This window comes from Zingiber officinale, chromosome 6A (genome assembly GCF_018446385.1).
Source record: "Zingiber officinale cultivar Zhangliang chromosome 6A, Zo_v1.1, whole genome shotgun sequence".
Lineage (NCBI taxonomy): Eukaryota > Viridiplantae > Streptophyta > Magnoliopsida > Zingiberales > Zingiberaceae > Zingiber > Zingiber officinale.
The window spans coordinates 125,365,932-125,379,036 of NC_055997.1; the positions used below are offsets into that span (position 1 = coordinate 125,365,932).

At 39.6% G+C, this 13,105-nt stretch overlaps 2 long non-coding RNA genes across 2 annotated transcripts; both read left to right on the plus strand.

Moving 5' to 3' along the window:
* Positions 1–310: 310 nt before the first annotated feature.
* Positions 311–881, plus strand: LOC121994385. The gene is made up of 3 exons (XR_006115702.1): positions 311–366; positions 472–550; positions 822–881. It is a non-coding gene; the product is annotated as an uncharacterized LOC121994385 (long non-coding RNA).
* Positions 882–986: 105 nt separating this feature from the next.
* LOC121994387 lies at positions 987–1,402 on the plus strand. The gene is made up of 2 exons (XR_006115703.1): positions 987–1,100; positions 1,352–1,402. It is a non-coding gene; the product is annotated as an uncharacterized LOC121994387 (long non-coding RNA).
* The last annotated feature ends 11,703 nt before the right edge of the window (positions 1,403–13,105 follow it).

Below are 13,105 nucleotides of genomic sequence, written 5' to 3' on the forward strand. Positions count from 1 at the left end.
TCCCTCTTCTCTCGGGTCGCCGACCGCCACCGTTGATCCACTGTCACCCTTGTGTGCAGACGCCGCCGCCGACTTTTGACCCGAGCAGCATCGCCACACCCTTTCCCCTGTGTCGAGCCGTCCAATTCCGTGCCCTATTTTGGGTTCACAGTCGGCCGACTCTCCTTCTCCACGCCGAGCCCTAGTTTCCCGAGGTCGATCTCTTCCTCTTTGCCGAGGTTTTTGTTGCTGCTGTCCAATGCGGACTCACAACCGATCACCGCCGATTTCCACACTGCGGTTGATCGCTACCGTTTCCTTCATCCGGTCCAGCCCTAGTTCTTCATTGGTGCCCTAGATCTGATCTGCCCATCTCCGGCTACTCAGGTCAGTGACTCCACCTGGGTTTTATTTACAGCAACCTCATGGGCTGTGAGGCTACGAATGAATGTTCGGATGTGGTATTGATGTGAGTTTGATTTGTCTACTTAGTTTCAGTGATACTGTTCGCCATCTATTCGGAGCATCAGTTGTTATCACCGGCCATAATTTCCAGCAAACTCACAACAATGTGAGTGTAGACAAGATTTTCATTCGAGAAGAAACTTACTTTTTAATATCAACTATCTTTATATTCTTTGTGATGCAATATCATTTACCTCTTGTATCTGCCCAAAATAAGTTTCTTATTCATAATTATGGTTTTACCTTCAATACTGTCAAACCTACATGTCCATGAATACTTTCTACTCTATCATACTCCACTCTCTGATAAAGGGGCCTTTTTACTGCAAGGACCTGTCTTACAATTCTCTTAATGTTGTTAGGCTTTTTTCTTGTAGTGTCTTCTGCTTGGTGCAGGAAATGGCAGAGGCTGTGACGAAAGATTTTGGAAGGATTGACATCTTCGTGCATTCTCTTGCCAATGGACCAGAGCTACTACCTTACACCATCATATAATCATGATGTTTTTTTTACTTTAGTTCTAAATTATGGTTTTCATAAATAGGTAACGAAGCCACTCTTGGAGACATCTAGAAGAGGGTATCTTGCTACAATTTCAGCTTCGAGTTACTCTTTTGTCTCCCTGCTTCGGCACTTTCTTCCAATAATGAATCCAGGTTTCTTTCGATTCCATGAAAACAAAACAATTGCATGTTCCATTTGTGTGTATATTTCAACTTGAGATCCTGACAAGAACATCATTATCAATCCATCATTATATCTTCTTCTTTACGCACAGAATAATGCAATGCTAATAGTTATAATAAAACCCAAAATAAAGTTATCAAACAATTCCTTTTCTTGTTGGCACATAGATTTTATATCTCATCTTCACTTTGTTTTGGATGTCTCCGTTAAACATGGCAAGCGGTGCTTCAATATCTTTGACATACATAGCTTCCGAAAGGGCAATCCCAGGGTATAACCTTTTCCCTTGTTTATTCCAAAGTTTATAATTTGGAATACTTGTTTAGTTCTTGCATCAACTTGCAGAGACGAAGGTGGAATGAGCTCAGCAAAAGCTGCATTGGAGAGCGATACAAAAGTAAGTTCAACTCTTCTATAATTGTTGTATGTGAAATTGATTGTCAAGTCCAGCTAGTGTTTGGAAATATTTAGACCCAAACTATATGGTAGTTCACTCATCTAAGATTATATTTGGCAAAATATAGATTCAATAATTTTAATGTTTTCAGCATTTGTTTTTGGATGTAGGTGCTGGCTTTTGAATTGCACTTGCTTGCCACAAAGCATCAGGTAATTATATAATTAGTAACCATTTGGTGATTGTTAGCATACACAATATGATGTCTTTTCTTCAGTTCAATAGACATATTTTTACCTACTGCTCTGTATTCCTATGTTCCTTTCTCTATCTATGCCATCTTTTACATTGATCTTTCAATTGGCATTTGACTCGAGATTTACCCACGCATGAAATTCTGCAGTTTGTTTATATCACTTGATTATAGAAATTTGTTGAAGAGTTGCCCCGTTTTTGTTTAATTATTTGATCTATGAATTTGTTTGCATTTGCATTATTTTCAATTCCTGAGATGTTAAACACTTCTAGTTGCTTCCTTATACATTGAAGAATGTTTTAAAACATTCTTCAACCTAGCTCTTGATTGTTAATTTTAGTCAATTATAGTGGTAATTGTTAGATCCTTTATTTATTTTAATTAATCTCTATTTGTATATTCCATTATCTAATTAATCAATGACTTATTAATCAATGGTGCTTATTTTTGTTTATTAATCTCTATGAATTAATGTTGCTTGATCACTGGGAAAAATAATGTTTGCATGGTTTATAATAGAAGCTTTGTATGCAGTGACATAAAATGAAAATTCTGCTTTGTCCCTAGGGCGTAGCACAGATGGGGAGTGCATGGTTCTGTGGCTGAAAGGTCCAGGGGTCGATCCCCGGGGTGTCACTGCCTGGGGTTAACGTCTCCGCCATGCACTTTCCACCTGTGTACCTGCATTTACCTCCCTCCATATCCGTGGTACCGGCTCTAGGGGGCCGCTGATGTGGCGGTTCCACATAAAATGAAAATTCTGCTTAATAAGAAATTTAAGAGCCACCATATTGTTTCAAGAGGTTACTATTTATGTTACATAGATAACGCTTTTTGTACTTCTGTTAGATGACTAGATCAAATGGTTTTTATGGTTATGTAACATTTATGCAGTGCAATTAGAATCATGCGTACAGTTTAGTTTCTAATTTGTAATATATATCTTTATTCGAATAGGTGCCCTCAAGAGTACTGGGAAGAATGCCGACAAACTAAAAAAATGGAGAGACTTTAACAAATTAAGGAGCACTAGGAGCTGCAGTCCCTCCTGTTCACCGACATCTAAGTAGAAAATCTCGTGTTATATTGTTCTACCTTTGTTTTAATAGTGTTATCATTTTGTTGGTTGCTTATGAAATTTCTTCAGAATGTTATAGATATTATTTTTGAAATGTTAGAAAATTGTATATTAAATTTTATTTTGAAATTTAATATTTTGAATAATTTATAATATTGGAAAATTGTGTATTATTTTTTTTATTTTTTATCTAAAAAAGACAACGATTTTTCACCGTTGTCGTAGATAGTTTAAAACTGTTGTTGAAGACTCTGTTGTTAAAGGTAAAGACAACGGAAAAATCGTTGTCTTTGAAGGAAAAGACAACAGTTTTTCACCGTTGTAAAAATGTTGTCTTTGCCTTCAAAGACAACGGTTAAAAACTGTTATCTTTGGGCACCCCTTTTAATAACACGGCCTTTAACAATAGTTCAAAATGGGCTATAACAACAGTGAAAAACCGTTGTTGTTAGGCTTTTTTCTTGTAGTGTGGGGTTGAATTCGATCGATTGGGAGCACTGTTTAAAGCCGGGGCGGAGCGTTTTCTCCGTAGTTCTTTGCGAGCTTTTTCCTGCGATTCTTCTCAGATCCTCACGGCGATTTCTTCAGCATTCACGCCAGTTCTTGAAGGCTCTTGAGAGTGTTCTCTCAAGATTCAAGAAGCAATAACAAGCAACAAGTAAGCAAGAAGAGAGTGTTTTTACTTGTATTTTTATTTCTTCTTCTTGTGTGAGTTGTTTGGGTGTGTGAGTCTTGTATTTTATTTCCGCTGCATATCATCATCAAGACACAACCGACGAGCGCGCGACGAGACGCTATTCACCCCCCCCCCCCTCTAGAGGACATGACGGTCCCAACAATTGGTATCAGAGCAAGGTCGCTCTTCTACGGACTAACCACCAAGAGAGCAAGAAGCTAGAGGAATAAGAAGATGGAGCTTGAAGGACCGCTCGGATGGGATATCCGAATTCCACCTCCGTATGACAAAGAAGACTTTAATTATTGGAGGACGCGGTTGGAGACATTGTTTCAAATGGATTGGAACCAATGGGTTGCATTGGAAGACCCATTTGAAGCTCCTAAGGAAAAGAAGGATAAACGCCTCCGACCTCGACATAGGACCGAGGAACAAAAGGAGCAAGCAGAGATAGATAAAGAGGTAACAAAAATCTTGTTAAATTTATTACCTTCTAATATCATTGTGAGTGTAGGTGAATGCACAAGTGCATGTGATCTTTAGAAAAAAGATCATTGCCTATCATGAAGACTCATCACAATTCCAAGGAGTAGAGGAGCCCAAGGAGAAGGGCTCATTAGTCCAAGAAGAGAAGGACCAATCCGATGTTGACACAAGGGCAACATTCGAGGACGAAAAGGAAGAGGAGGAGAAAGAAGATGAGGAGAGATCATCCACATCTTCAAGAGAGGAAGAGGTGGAAGCATCCACATCCTCAAGGGTTGAAGAGGTGGAAGCACTCACATCCTCAAAAGGAGATGAAGAAGAAGATGATGCAACCTCCACAATTCAAGCTACATCAAATGGAGAATCGAGCATCATCCCTACAAACAAAGGTATAGAAATTTCAATTGTAAATAATAAAAATCATATCATTTGCTTTGAGTGTAAGGAACATGGACACTATAAGAGCAAGTGTTCAAAATTAGCCAAGAAGAAGGGTCAAGTGGAAACCAAGGCTAAGGAGAAGCCTAAAGTGGTTGGTCCCACAGAACACAAGAGCAAGGAGCATATTGTATGTTTTTCATGCAATCAAAGAGGACATTATAGAAGTCAATGTCCTAAAGGGAAGAAGCCAACTAAATTCAAAGGAGGAAGCACAAGTCTAGGGGGAGCTTCCAAGGTAAAAACCAAGGTATCATTTAATGAATCTATTCCTTTGACACATGATAAAAAACATGTTAGAAATAATTCGTATCATCTTAATGCTATTTATCATGAGAATAGGAAGCATGATGACTTTAAGGATAAATACATCCCTCCTCATGCTAGATTTACCACACATAAGGTTAGGAAGATAGATAACTACTTAGGCAATAATTCTAAGGATTATAGATATATGCCGAAATATAGAAATGCTTCTAGGGGTCAAGAAAAATCTAAATCTATGGATTTAATGACGGAAAACCAAGTCTTGAGGTCAAGACTTGATAACTTAGAAAGAACCCTAGCAAGAATGGAAAATATTCTTAAGGGTCAAAATGAGCATAACTTAGGAAAAACTAGACAAGAGTCATCCAATGGCTATAGGGGTTTGGGATACAAACCTAAAGTCAAGAAGGATGTGACTTCTTTTCATAGGATTCCGTATAGCTATGAGACTAACCCTAGGTGTAGAGGTCAAGTCAAGGATACTAGGGAAGGAATCCCTAAAGGTTATTTAGGCAAGACCAATGTGACTAAGACTTCTAAGAAGTCTAACAAAGTCACAAAGAAGGTCACAAGGGAGGTCATCCCTAAAGTTGATCTAGTAAAGGTGACTAAGGCTCCAAAAAGGCCAAATAAAGTCACAAAGAAGGTTACAAGGGAAGTTATCCCTAGGAGTGACCTAGTAGAAGTGACCAAGGTTTCTAAGAAGCCTAGAAAGGTCCTTAGAAGGGCATCTAGGGAAGTTATCCTGAGTGAGTACCTAGAGCATCCAAGGAGCACCAATAGGTATTGGGTTCCTAGGAACATATTCTCTACACCCTAGATGAGTTTAGAGAGTGTCAACTCCAATTGGAAGGGTAGTTAACCTAACCTTGATAAAGTTGACACTTGAGAGCATTTTCAAGGTTATTGTTAACCTTTGAAAATAAAAAGGGTTATTGGGTTACTCTTTGAAAGAGTAATATATGTGCCAAAATTTGAAGAGTTGAACTTAATCTAAATTGGCACACTTAAGAAAAGTATAAGAAAAATCAAGTTAGAATTTTGATACTTTCTTAAGGAATTAAGAGAAAACTCATGCTTCAATCAAATGTGATTAAGTCTTGAAGAGCAAAAGGTGCCAAGTTTTGAGGATTTGAAATTAGGTTAAATTGGCACACTTTGGAAAACAAAAGAAATATCAAGTTAGGACTTGGATAACTTCTTTAAGAACTAAGAGCAAATCTAAGTCTTAAGTCTTAAGATTAATCCTTAAAAGAAGTAAAATGTGTGAAATTAAAATTTGAGGATTTAAATTTTAATTTCAATTGGCACAATTGGGAAGAGGTAGAAGAAATGTCAAGTTGGGTTTTGGCATTTCTTCAAGAAATAGGCAATCTAGGATTAGAATTTAAAAGCTTAGCTAAGGGATTAAGGATACTTAGATAGTCTATCTAGGTATATTTTATCTATGCTAATTTGTCATTCTTTGTTTGCCCATCATATATCATGACATCATATTTATTTTTACATTCATGATTATTATGAAAAACACAAAAATATCATGTCATGTCATACATACATCATGTAGTTATCGGAAATTTTCTTTTGAAAATTATTTATTTTTTATGTATGTCATAACATATCATGCATCATGTTTAATTCCTTGCAATTGAGGACCAATGACATTCACTAATAAGTAACATCCTTGACGGATGTTCATAACCATCAAAATGCATAGGTAGATATGCATGATCCCTTAGTTTAGGGCAAAACCAAATATACATCTCACAAAGAATCATAAGGTGGCTTGTATATGTTTTAATTCACATTAGATACAAGTGAGATGTTAGGATGGTGAACAAAACTCAAGATGTTGATTTAGTACATCTTGTTGAGTTTTATGTTCATCAAAATACATAGTTATGTGCTTTCCAATCATTGGGAAAGCTAATGTACCAGTCATGTGCATTGAGCCCAAAGAACATGGTTAGATATTGGTTTCGAAAATGATTTTAAAATACTTTTAGAAAACCTTGGTGAAGACTATCTTTTGATAGTAATCATCATTGGAAAGTTAGACACAAACTAGGAGAAAACATTAAAGTTTTCAAGAGTTTTTAAGTTTGTATCCATCTTTGGAAATAGGAAGTATTTTCATAGAAAACTATTTTTCCTTGATAAAGTATACCCTAAATAATGTCTACATGAATTTTCATGATTTTTAGAATTTTGTAGAATTTCTGGGGAGTTTCTGAATTTCGCTGAAATTGAATTTCAGGAAATCAAAAACCCAATCGATCAGCTGATCGATTGGGATGGGTTCGATCGATCAGTCGATCGATTGGGAAGTCCATTCCCGTGAACAGAAGGTTAGTGAATCGATCAGTCGATCGATTGACCCAGATCGGATCGATCAGTCGATCGATTCATAGGGAATTTCTGTGGGCAGAAGCTTGTAGAATCGATCCATGGATCGATTGAAGTGATTTCAATCGATTGAGTCCCAACTTCAATCGATTGGGAAGTCTGATTATGGTTGGAAAAGCCTGATTTCTGCATTTCAAGTCACTTCGAGTCCCAATAACCATTCCAAATCCCTTGGAATACACTTGTATACATTTAGGGGGAGTTTTCATGATGAAAACAAGTATGGATTAGTTAAAGCAAACTTAGGTGAAGTTTAGGTTAAGGTTTAGTTTTATTATTGAATTTTGAACCTCAAAACTTCAAGTTTTGGTTTTCCTAACTATTTAGGAACTCCAAGTCATTGTTGGTGCAATGATAGAAGTTTGACCATGTTTTTAGAGGGAGTTACTCTTTAAAAAAACATAAAAATCTTCTCAAGGACCTTGGAAGGGGGTTAAACCTTCGTGTTGGATAATACTCAGGGTCGAGTATTGGGGAGCAATGGAAAATTGGTTATCTTCATTGTTAGGATGATAAATACTCTTGGATGAGCATTGTGGAGGCATTGAGTTAATGAAGGGGATCAGACTTTCATTGATAAAGTGAAAAATACTCTTGGATGAGCATTGAGAAGAAGATTACTGCTCAAGGGGGAGCATTAGATTAATGAAAGGGATCGAACCTTCATTGGTAAAGTGAAAAATGCTCTTGGATAAGCATTGAGAAAACGATTACTGCTCAAGGGGGAGCATTGAATACAATGAATGAGAGTTTCATTGGGAAGTTGATGTATGTTCTAGGTTGAGCCTTGTGAAGTGAGGTAAAACTCAAGGGGGAGCTTTGGCGGCAATGAAGAATATGAGATCTTCATTGTGGGGTTATTAACAACATATGAGGTTGTAAACTGTTGGTCCCTTTGGAGGCCGACAAGAGGGGAGGGATGAATTGCCCTACAAAAAATAAACCACAAACCTTCCTCGAATATTCAACTAATTTAAAAAAACTTGTAATCAAAATAAAGAGACTAATAAAATGAAAATCAGACACAGAGAGTTTACTTAGTTTGTAATCAGAGGATTGCTAATCAAAGGAAAAGACGGCGCAGTATCTAAAGATTTCCTCTGGGCGGAGTAGCCACTTACAGCGTTGACAGCACAAAAGAATAGTAAAGCACAGAGAAAATGAATTACAAGTTGATTGAGTTATCTGTGCTAATCAGTGCTATATTTATAGCACTGGTCGGGGCGCCCCGAAGGGTTCCGGGCGCCCTGGGGGGGATAAAATTTTATCCCCCAATGTTCAGATCGAGTTTGACTCGATCTGGTTGAAATCTTCGGTCCGGGCACCCGAAAGGGTTCCGGGCGCCCCGGGCACCAGGAATGGTTCCGGGCACCCCGGAGCCTAAAGTCAACAAAAGTTGACTTTTTCCCGTCGGCGACCTCTGCTCCAGTTCAGCTCGTCTCGGTCCGGGTCTTCCGCTCCGGTTCCGCTAGCTTGGGTGATCTCGACCATCCGGAATAGGCCTCATCCGAACCCAAGTTCCGGCCTTCTCCTCGAGCAGCCTTCCTTCCCGGTTTCTCGTCCCTTGAACGCCGCGTACGTTCTTCTCGTCGACCGGTGTACTCTTCCGTGGCACCTCGTCCATCAGATGCACCGAGCCCGTCAGCTCTCTCTCGTGCCGTCCTTCTCGCTAGCCGCGTCTTCCGCTTGACTTCCTGTGTTCCTAAGCTCCTGCACACTTAAACACAAGGGTTAGACAAAACAGAACCTAACTTAACATTTTTGATCACATCAAAATACCTTGGTGCTCCAACAATCTCCCATTTTTGATGTGTGAGCAACCCAAGTTAAGCTAGGGTAAAACAAATGCAATAAAAAAACAATTAATATGCAAATAAGTCCATATATTTTTCAATTAAAAATTATATACCTCCCCCTAGACTTAATATACTTCTCCCCCTTTGATCACATAAAAAAAATGGGGTTTCTAAACAAGTCTAAGGTAAATTCTCACTTAAAAAATCTTAAGTGTTAAAAATTTTAAGTTAAAAAGATTTCTAAGTTTAAAAGAAAATATTCATAAGGAAAAAAAAATTTCTAAGGCAAATTGCAATAAAAAAAATTTAAGTGTTAAAAAAAATTAAGAAAAAAAATGTGATAATTTTTCAAAAATTTAAGTATTTGCAAAATTTTCTAAGTAAAACAAAATTTTGTGCAACAGAATAGACACCTTAAAAAAATCTTTAAGAAAAAAACTTTAAGGCAATTTTTTTTTTAATTTGCAACGTAAAAATTTTCTAACTTAAAAAATTTCTAAGTTTTTGAAAATATGAGTATTTTTGAATATATTTTCAAAAATAAATTGAATAACTCTTTTAAAACATTAAGTAATTTGAATTAATGATTTTTCAATTAGTCAATTAAACTTTTCATTTCAATACTTGGCTTCCAGGCAGTGGCGAGGCACTAGGCCTTCTTGGTTATTGGAGCAACAACCACTTTCTAGACAAAGCCGCATAAAGAAATTATATGTTTAATTTTCTTACTGAAAATGCTAATTCTAATCTTAAATTTTAAGTTAAACATGTTTTCGGAACCCAATAGAGGTTCCTATCTACATGGTTAATCAAGTATTTCCTAGGTACATAGACTTTTGATATTTTTCTAATTTGACTTTGATGAAACCTATAATACCAATTTAGACCTCTATAATTTCTAAAAGTAGAAATATTTGAGCCATTAGACTTTTTCAATCTTTCTATTTCCTCTTTTAGTTTTTCATTTTCAAGTTTCAATTTATCAAAATCCTCTATTAGACATGATTTTGCCAAAATTCTTTTTGTTTCTAAAATTTCATTTTCTAATTTGGTATTTTTTATTTTCTAATTTATACATGGATTTTGCCATAGACTTAATTCCAAAGTAAAGTTGGTTAGGGGGTAAGAGGCATACATCACTTACCATATCAGACTTGAAGCCTGAATCTCCCCCTGCTTCGCTGCTTTCATCTGAGGTCGCTCCCCCTTCATCGATGTTGGGTTCTGATGTACTTTGCCTTTCGTAGCTTGCCATCAGCGTTAGCCCGACATATTCTTGAATCTCGGACTCAGATGATGAAGTGTCGTCCCAAGTGGCTTTTAGGTTCTTGTGCTTCTTGGGTACCTTGACTTTGTCCTTCTTGAGTTCTGGGCAATCTTCTTTTAAGTGTTCTTCCTTTTGACACTGGTAGCAACGCGTCCTTCTTCTATTTCTTGGATTCTTTTTATTCTGTAGTTCTTTAAATTTATTAGATCTAAAATACTTTTTAAAATTTCTTACCATATACGCTTCCTGATCCTCTTCTGAATCTGACTTGAGTTCATCCCTTTTGGTTACGTTTAGTGCGATCATCTGGCTTGATTCCTTTGTTGTCCCTGCACACCTGGTTTCATGTAATTCAAGAGTAGAGAATAACTCTTCTAAAGTACTTACCTCTAGGTCTTTTGAAATATAGTAGGCGTCGATGATTGATGTCCATTCTGAAGTTCTGGGAAACGCGTTGAGCGCGTAACGTATGGTGTCTTGGTTGGTTACCGTTTCTCCGAGGTTCTCGAGACTAGTAATTAATTCCTTTACCTTTGCGGGTAGATCGGCTACCTTCTCACCTTTTTCCAGATGGATGTTCGTCAATTTGTTCCGAAGGATGCCTCTTCTGGTGAGCTTTGCTTCGGACGTGCCTTCGTGGAGTTCTAGGAACTTCTCCCAGAGTTCTTTGGCCGACGAGTAGCTTCCGATGTGGTTGACTTCTTGAGGCGGCAGCACGCTCAGCAGGTGATATTCCGCATGGCTGTTCACTACGGAATCATTCTGCTCCTTCTTTGTCCAAAGGTTCTCTTCTTTTTCATTTCCATTCTGATTCGTCGGAGCTACAAAACCATACTTTATGATAAACTGAATTTCGAAATCAGTTTTTAGGAATACCTCCATACGACGCTTCTAGTGTGCGAAGTCCCCCTAGAATTTTGGTGGCACGATGCTTGGTCCGACCATCTTGTTGCTTCGATTGGCAATTAGTACTCCTGAAGCGTCCTCGCTCTGATACCACTTGTTGGTCCCTTTAGAGGCCGGCAAGAGAGGAGAGGTGAATTGCCCTACAAAAAATAAACCACAAACCTTCCTCGGATATTCAACTAATTTAAAAGAACTTGTAATCAAAATAAAGAGACTAATAAAATGCAAATCAGACATAGAGAGTTTACTTGGTTTGCAATTAGAGGATTGCTAATCCAAGGAAAAGACGGTGCAGTATCTAAAGATCTCCTTGGGGGGAGAGTCGCATCTTACAACGTTGACAGTAGAAAAGAATAGTAAAGCACAGAGAAAATGGATTACAAGTTGATTGAGTTATCTGTGCTAATCAGTGTTGATCCTGTCCGAAAGCTGAATCAACAGACGCTGGGCACGTGGCGCTCTCCGGTTGCTGACGTAGATCTTCGACTGCTTGTGTAAACTTCCAGCGAACCTGCAAAAAAGTCGACCCGGGAAAGGGTTCCCGGCGGCGACCCTCCGACGCTCAAGTCAGAAAGATGAACAGTAAGAAAGTGGCTCCAGGGATCCTCGATTGCATACCTCCGGTGAAGTCTAATGGCCTTTATATAGAGCCACGGGAACTTGGTGCACACAAACCGAGGTGTACATGTGTCATATCCCATACCGCAGCATGGGCTTGTCAGAAGAGCACGTATGACTCCATACCGCTACAGTCTGAGCGTCTTCTTGATGGGACAGCAGAACATTCGATCGCACCATACTGAGTATGGTCTGGTCTTTGAACATGCCTGTTGTCAGCAACAGGGGTTACTGAGATGACGTTCACACTGTCCCTTACTCTTTGACTTCCTCTTCTCGGATCGACCATCAAGCCGCTCGGCCAGAGCATTCATCTCTGGTCCGACATAGGTGGTCGTCCGTCCGGGAAGGTTGAGGGTCGTCCGCCCGCTCGGCTCGTATCGCCTGAGACCCTGGCCGAGTAGACCTCCGCTCGGCCTTCACCCTTGATTTGCAATGCGGCCGAGCGGATTATCTGCTCGGCCATATGATCCGAGTGGACTATCCGCTTGGCAATATGATCCGAGCGGACTATCCGCTCGGCCATATGATCTTTTTCCCTTGGAAATTTGGGCTCACGGCCAGCTGGTTACTCTCTCGGGTGAAAATCATTGCCTAGTGCTCGACCTGTCCCGCCCGCTCGTCGAACCCATGGGATTGACCCCCCTTTGACTGTTGACCCCCACGCGTCGTTGACCTTTCCCTCATGAGGGTCCTCCGGCCTTACCACCGGATCAAGTGCTATATTTATAGCACTGGTCGGGGCGCCTTGAAGGGTTCCGGGTGCCCTTGGGGGGGATAAAATTTTATCCCCCAATGTTCAGATCGAGTTTGACTCGATCTGGTCGAAATCTTCAGTCCGAGCGCTCGAAAGGGTTCCGGGCCCCCCGAACGCCCGGAATGGTTCCGGGCGCTCCGGAGCCTAAAGTCAGCAGAAGTTGACTTTTTCCATCGGCGACCTCTGCTCCGGTTCAGCTCGTCTCGATCCGGGTCTTCCGCTCTGGTTCTGCTAGCTTGGGTGATCTCGGTCATCCGGAATAGGGCTCACCCGAACCCAAGTTCCGACCTTCTCCTCGAGCAGCCTTCCTTCCCGATTTCTCGTCCCTCGAATGTCGCGTACGTTCTTCTCGTCCACCGGTGTACTCTTCAGCGGCACCTCATCCCTCGGACACACCGAGCCCATCAGCTCTCTCCCGTACCGTCCTTCTCGCTAGCCGCGTCTTCCGCTCGACTTCATGTGTTCCTAAGCTTCTGCACACTTAGACACAAGGGTTAGACAAAATAGGACCTAACTTAACTTGTTTGATCACATCAAAACACCATGGGGTTCCAACATAAACAACATAGAGTTAACTCTTATAGAGAAGAGTTTATTTTCTGGTTTTGATGTGTGACAAAGGAGGA